The 11,650-nt window shown below is 39.5% G+C and overlaps 1 long non-coding RNA gene across 1 annotated transcript; it reads left to right on the forward strand.

Moving 5' to 3' along the window:
• LOC106502324 lies at positions 233–5,440 on the forward strand. The gene is made up of 2 exons (XR_001295886.2): positions 233–355; positions 5,163–5,440. It is a non-coding gene; the product is annotated as an uncharacterized LOC106502324 (long non-coding RNA).

Genomic DNA, 11,650 nt, shown 5'->3' on the forward strand with positions numbered 1-11,650 from the left:
CCCACACAGCGAGTGAAGAGCAGACATAGGGTTCGAGTTCTGACTTAGTGCCCTTTCATGTCAATTCCAGCTGCCTCCCACTTTCTGCGTGATGTCATCAGGGAAGAATGTTTAGAGGAGGCAGTCACCATTCTCTCCTTCTTTCCAGTGCATTGTGACAGTTCTGGAAAGAATGGGGACCACTGAGGGAGTGGACAGGGGTGCATTCTGACTCTCCATTGTGAGTCACGTCAGGATAGGCCTTTTCCCATTTGGGGGTGCCCCCTCTCTCTCCCCATTTAAGTCTTCCAGTTTATACAAAGTTGGCCTTGCTTTTCTCAGATCAAGAAGTGACTAAACAGGAGTACAGGAAAGAGTTGGAATCTGTTTGCCCTTGCTCTAAAGTTCAGGCCATTTAGGGGTCACTCTGAATTTGATTGGATATTAGAATGAAATGTGAGAACAGGAGAACATTTTTCCAGATGAATCAGTATTTAATTAGGCAGTCAAGCCAATCTAATTCTGACATGACAGCTTAACTTTCCGATATTGAAAGGCAATTTGTGAGGTACAGAATTTATTAAAAATAAACATAAAGGCCAAACTAATATGTTAACATTTAAGGTGATGGACAGTAAGATTTTGGTATCTAACCCCAATAGCGTTATAATTACATATTAATTATATCAACCTTATCACCTTAACGTCTCTCAGCACTTAGAAAGGATGTTATAACAGAAAAGTTCATGGATGAATTTTAGGTAAAAGCAGTTATATCTCCAAATATCATCTTTTTAAGTTTAACTAGAAAACTGCATAGAAAAATGTAAATAGAAGGTAAGGATGAGTTCAAAGCAAAAAAATCATTAATATACTTTTATAACATTTATTTACAATACATGAGGCTGTTTTAATACTCCTTTAATGCTATTAAGTATTTCACCTTTTTATGTCAGAATGTTTATACTGATATCTATAAGACGTCAATATCAATTTATGCAGCAGGAGATACCATTAGTTTCTTTTGTGGATAGTTATCAAATAAATGAAAGTTAAACAATGAAACCATTTTGTAACTATGAAAGTCATGCAAAATACCTGCTTAATATCTTGAAATTGTTATACTTTGAAATATGTGATTAATTGTAAAGCCATTAAGCCCTTAAAAGCTTTACATTAAGCCCTAAAAATGTTTCAGTTCAGTTCAGTTCAGTTCAGTTCAGTCGCTCAGTCATGTCCGACTCTTTGCGACCCCATGAATTGCAGCATGCCAGGCCTCCCCGTCCATCACCAACTCCCTGAGTTCACTCAGACTCACATCCATCGAGTCAGTGATGCCATCCAGCCATCTCATCCTCTGTCGTCCCCTTCTCCTCCTGCCCTCAATCCCTCCCAGCATCACAGTCTTTTCCAATGAGTCAGCTCTTCGCATGAGGTGGCCAAAGTACTGGAGTTTCAGCTTCAGCATCATTCCTTCCAAAGAAATCCCAGGACTGATCTCCTTCAGAATGGACAGGTTGGATCTCCTTGCAGTCCAAGGAACTCTCAAGAGTCTTCTCCAACACCACAGTTCAAAAGCAGCAATTCTTCGACGCTCAGCCTTCTTCACAGTCCAACTCTCACATCCATACATGACTACTGGAAAAACCATAGCCTTGACTAGATGGACCTTAGTCGGCAAAGTAATGTGTCTGCTTTTGAATATGCTATCTAGGTTGGTCATAACTTTTCTTCCAAGGAGTAAGCGTCTTTTAATTTCATGGCTGCAGTCACCATCTGCAGTGATTTTAGAGCCCCCCAAAATAAAGTCTGACACTTTCCACTGTTTCCCCATCTATTTCCCATGAAGTGATGGGACTAGATGCCATGATCTTCATTTTCTTAGCTCCCTTTAAACCAGGAATATTATCTCCTTCAGTTTTGCCTAAAATATATACATAAGTTTCTTATTACAAAGTTTTTTTCCTAATATAAAAAGCTATGGGTATTTTAACTGTCTAGAAATTTGGGGACTAAAGTATGGTAAAGCAACACTTGACATGTTATATAGGCATTAAGAACATAATTTTAAAGCCGAGGCATTAATATGAAAGAGCATTTACATTTTAACATTATGTTAAAAAATAGAATACATGGTGTTAGAAGTACGTCTACTTCAACATGTGGGGAACACGAAAGGGAAAGATAGAAAATGAAAACTACTGATTTTTGCTACGTGACATTTTGTTTCTCTCATTCTGTTGCCTAGTTCAGTTAAAAATGTGATGTCTTTAGTATCACAAACAAGATGTAAGATATGAAATAAAAGATAATTTTTTTAAAAAAAATCAGGAGTTTCTCTAAGAAATGAAGCAGATTAAAGAAAACTCTTCCCAAATCATGGGAAACAGACTGAATCCCTATAAAAAGACAAATAACATGAGCAAAGTAATAAATTTAAAAAATATACACAATGGAGTATTACTCAGCCGTTAAAAAGAATTCATTTGAATCAGTTCTGATGAGATGGATGAAACTGGAGCCAATTATACAGAGTGAAGTAAGCCAGAAAGAAAAACACCAATACAGTATACTAACACATATATATGGAATTTAGGAAGATGGCAATGACGACCCTGTATGCAAGACAGGAAAAAAGACACAGATGTGTATAACGGACTTTTGGACTCAGAGGGAGAGGGAGAGGGTGGGATGATTTGGGAGAATGGGAATTCTAACATATATACTGTCATGTAAGAATTGAATCGCCAGTCCATGTCTGACGTAGGGTGCAGCTTGCTTGGGGCAGGTGCATGGGGATGACCCAGAGAGATGTTGTGGGGAGGGAGGTGGGAGGGGGGTTCATGTTTGGGAACGCATGTAAGAATTAAAGATTTTAAAATTAAAAAAAAAATAAAAAAAAATTAAAAAAATTAAAAAAATAAAAAATAAAAATAAAATTAAAAAAAAAATGGAAAATGAGTCATGGAGTGAATGATGCAACATTTTGATTTTTTTTTCAGAATGCCACTGACATTTTTATAGGTGAACAAAGATATTATTTAAATGGTTTTTAAACTGACTTGCACATTCAGTTTCTGTGTTCATTTCTCATCTCTGTATCCTGAAGCCATTTTACACAAATACTTTGAGCTAAACCAACTGATTAATCCTTAGATTTTTATCCCTCCAGCATGTAACTGTTTGCTACCTTCAGACTAGGGCTTGCCAGGTGGCTCAATGGTAAAGAATCTACCAGCCAATGCAGGAGATGCTGGGGATGCAGTTTCGATCCTGGGTCAAGAAGATCCCCTGGAGGAGGAAATGGCAACCTCCTCCAGTATTCTTGCCTGGGAAATCCCATGGACAGAGGATCCTGGTGGGCTACAGTCCATAGGGCCACACAGAGTCCACCACAACTGAGCACACCTTTAAACTCCGATGAAATAATTGAAGTGTCTAAAGTGAAGCTTTAAAGAATCTATTTAACAAATTAGTCATTCATGTTCACATGGCAATAACTATTTAGTTATCCTTTTCAGAAAAGAAGTGTTTGAAAAGTATTTGTTGCAATTAAGATTTAAGTAGAAAAAGTATATACTGATGTCCATCACATGTTACAAATAAAGGAGAATGTAATACATTGTATCCATACATCAGGTAGCTTTTGAAACTGATGTTAAATACAAAACAACATTCCAAGATAGCTTTTTAGTAAAATCCCAGATGATTTTGTGGGCTTTGAGAATAAAAGGAATCTTTCCATTACTTCTGAGGTAGGCATTCAAGAAAAAGGAGCAAGAATCCAAAGATGCAGTGACTGTAGGTTATGTAGGCATCTAGTCATGTGGACCTCAGACATGTTTTCAGAGATTTCCTGGGACCCAGGAGCCTGAGTTGCTGATCCTTCCAGGAGTGGTAGAGGAGAAAGAAGGAAAATAGCAGTCAGCTTTTGGGGGACCCCAAAGGAAATGGCAACCCACTCCAATATCCTTACCTGGGAAATCCCATGGACAGAGGAGACTGGAGTGCTACAGTCCATGGGGACACAAAGAGTCGGACACAACTGGGTAACTGAACAACAGTAACAAACAAAAGAAGTTACTGGTAATGCCTGAGGACTGATGGCTAAACTTCAAATAAGCCAATGGATGCCTCCATAAATGCTCATGGGAATTGATATCTTTTAGAACCAAAGCGAAAGTGAAAGTCACTCAGTTGTGTCCTACTCTTTGCAAGCCCATGGGTTGTATATTCCATGGAATTCTCCAGGCCAGAATACTGGAGTGAGTAGCCTGTCCCTTCTCCAGTGGATCTTCCTGATTCAGGAATAGAACTGAGGTCTCCTGGATTCTTTACCAGCTGAGCTACCAGGGAAGCCCTTTTAGAGCCAAATAGACATTCATTGCTTAACCCCTGCAAGATTCAAACCTGATGAGAACATAGAAAACATAGATGGAATCCTCTAATTGACTGAGATTAAGTTGTCACCTTGACTGTGCACAGTAAATGTTTGCTAAAGTGATTAAAGCCTGCAAATGCCCTGTCTTGGTTTGAGAAGTTCATTCAACCTTATTGTTAATTAGGGGAAAATTTATGCCAAAAGTCTGCAGAAAATCTGTAACATGGTTCTTAAAAGACAGATTGTAGCATCCTTTTTAGAGATTTATAAGGATAAATAATCAGACTTTAAAAGCACAGATGCTTAGAGGAAAAAACCTCTAACAACAGCAAGAAAAAAACAGCGCAACCCATAATAAAAAAGGAAAAAATAAGAAAAGTATGAGGTTCGGATAAAAATCTAACTTCTAGTTACTCAGTATTATAAAGTTCTTTTAATATTTCACAGAAAATCCCAAATTCAATATCATTTTTTATATATAAGGAATAATTTTTTCTTCTTTCCACCATCTCCATCCATGCTCCATAGCTTCAATTAAAATATTTTATTAGCCAAGGAATATGAAGGAAATAGTGAAACTTCTGAATTAGAACGGCTGTTGGGGTCATTCATTTCTTGTTTCCATCTTTTGAAAGATAAGAATCACCTGGAAGTTTGGTCAAAGGCATGCCTCCCAGCCCTCCCCTGAGAATTTGGATTGAGTGGGTTTGGAATGAATTGGAGAATTTGCACTTTGAGCAAGTACAAATACCTCAGGTGATCCGTATCATAACAAAATTTTGGAAACTGTTGATTCTTCTAGCCAAACTCTGTTTCTTCAGAAAGGAAGAGGACAAATCCAAAGGTCATATGGCCAGTAATCAGCCCGGATGTGCCACTCCTGTGATTTCTTGCTTTTTCCTAACTTCATGGGAGCTTTCAGCTATGATCTCAGCAAGAGTTCCAGATGGTTTCAACAAAAAGGCCAGACAAATTTGGTAAAAAAAAAAAAAATAAAGAAAAAATTGGAAGAAATAATAAAAAACCACATGGATTTATAAAAATCCATATAAAACATATCTTTACAACATCTTCACTGTTTACATGCCTATATCTCATCATATGATAATAAAGTTAGTTTAATAGTATTTTCAATGCCAGGACATTTAGTTCAAAATCAGACATCTGAGCCCTGAAACTCCCAGACCCCCTTGATCTTCATGGAAGAGGGAGTAGGGTTATGGAAAAGGACAGGTTGAGATGGTGCAGAACGGAGATCCTTTTTTAAAAACTTTTCTTTTTAATTTTAATTAGAAGATAATTACTTAACAATATTGTGATAGTTTCTGCCATACAGCAACATGAATCGGCCATAGGTATACATATGTCCCCTCCCTCTTGAATCTCCCTGCCACCTTCCACCCCATCACACCCCTCTCAGTTGTCATAGAGCACCGACTTTCGGTTCCCTGCAATATACAGCAAATTTCCACTGGCCATCTATTTTACATATAGTAATATATGTTTCCATGCTATTGTCTTCATTTGTCCCACCCTCTCCTTTCCCTAGGCGATGGCACCCCACTCCAATACTCTTGCCTGGAAAATCCCACAGGCAGAGGAGCCTGGTGGGCTGCAGTCCATGGGCTCGCCAAGAGTCAGACACAACTGAGTGACTTCACTTTCACCTTTCACTTTCATGCATTGGAGAAGGAAATGGCAACACACTCCAGTGTTCTTGCCTGAAGAATCCCAGGGATGGCGGAGCCTAGTGGGGTGTCATCTATGGGGTCGCACAGAGTCGGACACAACTGAGGTGACTTAGCAGCAGCAGCAGCAGCAGCTCCTTCCCCAACTGTATCCACAAGTCTGTTCTTTTTGTCTGGGACTCCTTTGCTGCCCTGCAAGTGGTATCATCTTTCTAGATTCCATATATATGTTTTAATATATGATATTTGTTTTTCTCTTTCTGACTTACTTCATTCTGTATAATAGCCTCTAGGTTTATCCACCTCATTAGAACTGACTCAAGTGTGTTCCTTTTTATAGCTGAGTAATATCCCTAAAGCTAGCGGAGGTGATGGAATGCCAGTTGAGCTGTTTCAAATCCTGAAAGATGATGCTGTGAAAGTGCTGCACTCAATATGGCAGCAAATTTGGAAAACTCAGCAGTGGCCACAGGACTGAAAAATGTCAGTTTTCATTCCAATCCCAGAGAAAGGCAATGCCAAAGAATGCTCAAACTACTGCACAATTGCACTCATCTCGCATGCTAGTAAAGTAATGCTCAAAATTCTCCAAGCCAGGCTTCAGCAATACGTGAACCGTGAACTTCCAGATGTTCAAGCTCGTTTTAGAAAAGGCAGAGGAACCAGAGATCAAATTGCCAACATCCGCTGGATCATGGAAAAAGCAAGAGAGTTCCAGAAAAACATCTATTTCTGCTTTATTGACTATGCCAAAGCCTTTGACTGTGTGGATCACAATAAACTGTGGAAAATTCTGAAAGAGATGGGAATACAAGACCACCTGACCTGCCTCTTGAGAAACATACATGCAGGTCAGGAAGCAACAGTTAGAACTGGACATGGAACAATAGAGTGGTTCCAAATGGGAAGAGGAGAACATCAAGGCTGTATATTGTCACCCTGCTAATCTAACTTCTATGCAGAGTACATCATGAGAAACGCTGGGCTGGAAGAAGCACAAGCTGGAATCAGGATTGCCGGGAGAAATATCAATAACCTCAGATATGCAGATGACACCACCCTTATGGCAGAAAGTGAAGAGGAACTCAAAAGCCTCTTGATGAAAGTGAAAGAGGAGAGTGAAAAAGTTGGCTTAAAGCTCAACATTCAGAAAACGAAGATCATGGCATCCGGCCCCATCACTTCATGCGAAATAGATGGGGAAACAGTGGAAACAGTGTCAGACTTTATTTTGGGGGGCTCCAAAATCACTGCAGATGATGATTGCAGCCATGAAATTAAAAGACGCTTACTCCTTGGAAGGAAAGTTATGACCAACCTAGATAGCATATTCAAAAACAGAGACATTACTTTGCCAGCAAAGTCTGTCTAGTTAAGGCTATGATTTTTCCAGTGGTCATGTATGGATGTGAGAGTTGGACTGTGAAGAAAGCAGAGTGCTGAAGAATTGATGCTTTTGAACTGTGGGGTTGGAGAAGACTCTTGAGAGTCCCTTGGACTGCAAGGAGATCAACCAGTCCGTTCTGAAGGAGATCAGTGCTGGGTGTTCTTTGAAGGAATGATGCTGAAGCTGAAACTCCAGTACTTTGGCCACCTCATGCGAAGAGTTGACCCATTGGTAAAGACTGTGATGCTGGGAGGGATTGGGGTCAGGAGGAAAAGGGGACGAGAGAGGATGAGATGACTGGATAGCATCACCGACTTGATGGACATGAGTTTGAGTGAACTCCAGGAGTTGGTGATGGACAGGGAGGCCTGGCGTGCTGCAGTTCATGGGGTCGCAAAGAGTCAGACATGACTGGGCAACTGAACTGAACTGTACTGAATATCCCATCGTGTATATGTACCATAGCTTATTTATCCAGAATGGAGATCCTTGATGTCCAATTTGTGGCAAAAATGTCCACTGTTATTTTTTATGTAAAATTCTTTAGCATAAAATTTCATGTAAATAAATTATTTTGCTGGGTTAAAACTCATCTGGAACAACTGCATTGCAGCTAGGTAATCACACAAAGATATTTTAATCTGCAACAGTTAAATCTGAAACAATTTACCTTCCCATTAAGACAGATAAGCAGTAGGTAGGAGGGCTATAATAACTTTTCCCCAAATTAGAATATTTTAACATCAGATTTCTATTCCATGAAAATCAATACAAAAAGAAGGGATGAAAGCCAACCTAATAATCTACATTACATACTTATCACATTTTCCTACCCAATACATGTCTAATATTCGTCTCTTACTGCCTGGAATGAAGTTTTGCGGGTTTGTAGGCTAGAGAAGAATGATGAGGCAGGGCTATTAGATTTAAGTTGTTTTCTTTAATCTGTGAAGCAAATAACTAAGGTAACAGGCACTATATGATAACTAGTTTTCTGACAAGGGTCCCCAACACTGCTTTCCAAAAGCACAGTACAACTTAATGATCACATCCTGGGGGGAGCTGGTAGTTGGCAAATGAGCTATGCTCAACACAGAGCCAAAACTTTGTTCTTCAACCAAATAACTTTTATTACTGAAAATCAGTTTTCTAAGAGATTGCACTTTTCAAGTCTTAGACATACCAATGACTTTAAAATGATAGCCTGATATACCTATTTGGATCATACTTCTTTTTTCTTGCTCTAGTCTAATTTATCTCTTCCTCCCCCTAAGGTCGTCAAGGCTTGCTGTCAATTAGCTCCAAGAATCATAACAAAAGTTCTGTAAGAGAAGATTGACAATACTAATTATTGGAAACAGTTTTTGGATTTCTAGTTGCCTTGTCAGATCTTACAGTGCTGCCTTAAATGACTATATTATTTTTTCAGGCATATGTGGTGGTTTTAAAAGTCAAACTGATTACTGTGGATTTGATTCTCTATGAAATACAAGGGTAGGTGGTTTTTGAATAGAACCCAGGGCAAAAACCCAGTTTAGGTTTTCTGGTTACAAAAAATAGAAAATGACTCTGGTTGATTGGAGTCACAAAAGAACTTACTGAAACTATATCATAGGTGCTCATAGAATAGACTGACATTTCCTGTTAGATTTCTCTTCTGAACATGAGTGATCAGACCTCAGGTCAACAGAAAACTGAAAAATATGTTAAATACTTGTGAACTGTTAATTGAATTTATTCAAGTCATCTGAAAAGAAAAACATCTCATCTCTTTTTGCTTTTGAGGTTTCTATAACCTCAGGTGCTTAATGAGTGCCTACTATGAGTTATTTAACTTTATAAAATTAAAATTTGATACACTGAACATTACTACTTCACAAAGAATTCTTTACTTATGTCACCTCTAGAGAAACATGAAGTAACATGGATTGGATGAGTGCATTCAGTTTTTTTTCATAACTTTTGAATTGCTCCACCTTAGATAAATTGAAACATTACTCTGGAATAAATGAACTACAGAGTTCAAATCAAGTGTAATAGAATGTCATTGGCATGGGTTCAAGGCAATGGCTCTCTTCCATTATAGCATACTGGTCATTCCAAATTTGAGAGGGCTGAATTCACACAAAAGTGAACTTCAAGAGTGGAAGAAATTTCAAGAGGTAGCTTGGCAGAGGGAGAGAGAAAAAGTCATTTGTTATAAGAAAGTTTTGGGAGGATGACAAGCAGTCTGATTATAGTATGGTTTTTGTTGAAGGGAATAGTTGGGAATGGGCTTACCTTGTAGCTCAGTTGGGAAAGAATCTGCCTGCAATGCAGGAGACCTGGGTTTGATTCCTGGGAAGATCCCCTGGAGAAGAAAATGGCAACCCACTCCATTATTCTTGCCTGGAAAATCTCTTGGACAGAGGAACCTAGAAGGCTACAGTCTGTGGGGTCACAAGAGTCAGACACAACTTAGCGACTAAACCACCACCACCATAGTTAGGAATGGGCTTCCCTGGTAGCTCAGCTGGTAAGGAATCTGCCTGCAGTGTGGGGTACCTGGGTTCAATCCCTGGGTTGGGAAGACTCCCTGGAGGAGGAACCCATGGCAACCCACTCTAGTATATCCCCGTGGACAGAGGAGCCTGGCGGATTATAGTCTATTGAGTCACAGAGTCAGACATGACTGAGTGACTAAGCACAGCACAGCACATAGTTAGAAATAAGTTTACATAAACAAGTAAAGACTAAATTCTGATGGGTGACATTTAAGTCAAAAAGGAAGAATGTCGCAGATTCTCATAGAACAGGTAATAATGCCGTAAACAGTTTCAAAAAGCTGTCTGTAACCAAGAAGAGCTGGACGAAAGGAATCAGCAAGGAAATATCAAATATAAGACAAAACAGTGTCATTACAAGGGTGGGAGCACTCCAGAAGTGTTCCTGCTAGTTACTTGATATTGGTCACTGAACTACAATGCCACAGTGTACAGTATCTAATTGGCCTCTTTATTTAATATTACTTACTCAGGATACAAATTATAAGTAGGAACATTTGGGTAGCAGAACATAGGTTACTCCCTTGTTCCACAGCTACTGGCCAGTGAGACGGAGGTGGGGATGACCTTCTTATATATTCTCTAGAAGAGACAGCATCCAGCCTCCTGCTGTAATTCACGCTAATGTGAGATTCCTTCAAAATATGATGTGTTCAACTGCTAGAAAATCAAAACTAAGTTGTTATATCTGACAAAGGGAGTGGACTTTATTAACCAGAATTGGCTTTATCTGATTTATATTAAAGGGGCTTCCCAGGTGGCACATTAGTCGTAAAGAACATGCCTCCCAATGCAGGAGACATAACAGACATAGGTTCGATCCCTGGGTTGGGAAGATCCCCTGGAGGAGGGCATGTCAACCGACTCCTGTATTCTTGCTTGGAGAATCCCATGGATAGATAATACTGGCAGGCTACAGTCTATAGGATTGCACAGAGCTAGACAAAACTGAAGCGACTTGGTACGCACACAAGCACAAGGTATATTAAAGAAGGGAGAAACTATGTGATGAAGCACAGAACCTAGCTCAGAAACCATCGGTAGGCTGGGTTAAAGAGAGTGTGAAAGCGTGCAATGGTACCACTGAGTGGTAATCTTAGCCTCACCTGGGCCTGAAACTACAGGTATGGCTTGATCTCCTTCTGTATAAACTAAAGGACAAATAGAATCAAAGCTATATTTCAGTAGGAACTCTGTGTGTTGTTGCTGTTTAGTCACTAAATCATGTCTGACTCTTTTGCAGCCCCATGGACTATAGCCCACCAGGCTCCGCTGTCCATGGGATTTCCCAGGCAAGAATACTGGAGCAGGTTGCCATTTCCTCCTCCAGAGGATCCTCCTCACCCAGGGATGGAGCCTGCGTTTCCTGCATTGTGGGTGAATTCATTACTATTCAGCCACCTGGGAAGCCCAGGAACCCTGTTATACTTTCTATTACTATACTAGTATTCCTGGAAAATTACTACACCTGATCCTGTAGAACCCTAGATTTCTCAGTTGGACACCAATAATTGATCCATATTGAGGTAAAAGTCTAGAAGAAGGACACGTGCTGACCTTTTTTTTTTTGTCATCTATCAGTGTGGTATTCAAGGTCAGTGTTTTCCTGCACATTAGTAAGGAGGCACAGTTCTCAGGGAAAATACCTTAAACAGGCCAGTTCTCATTTTTG

This window comes from Capra hircus, chromosome 1 (genome assembly GCF_001704415.2).
Source record: "Capra hircus breed San Clemente chromosome 1, ASM170441v1, whole genome shotgun sequence".
Taxonomy (NCBI): Eukaryota; Metazoa; Chordata; class Mammalia; order Artiodactyla; family Bovidae; genus Capra; species Capra hircus.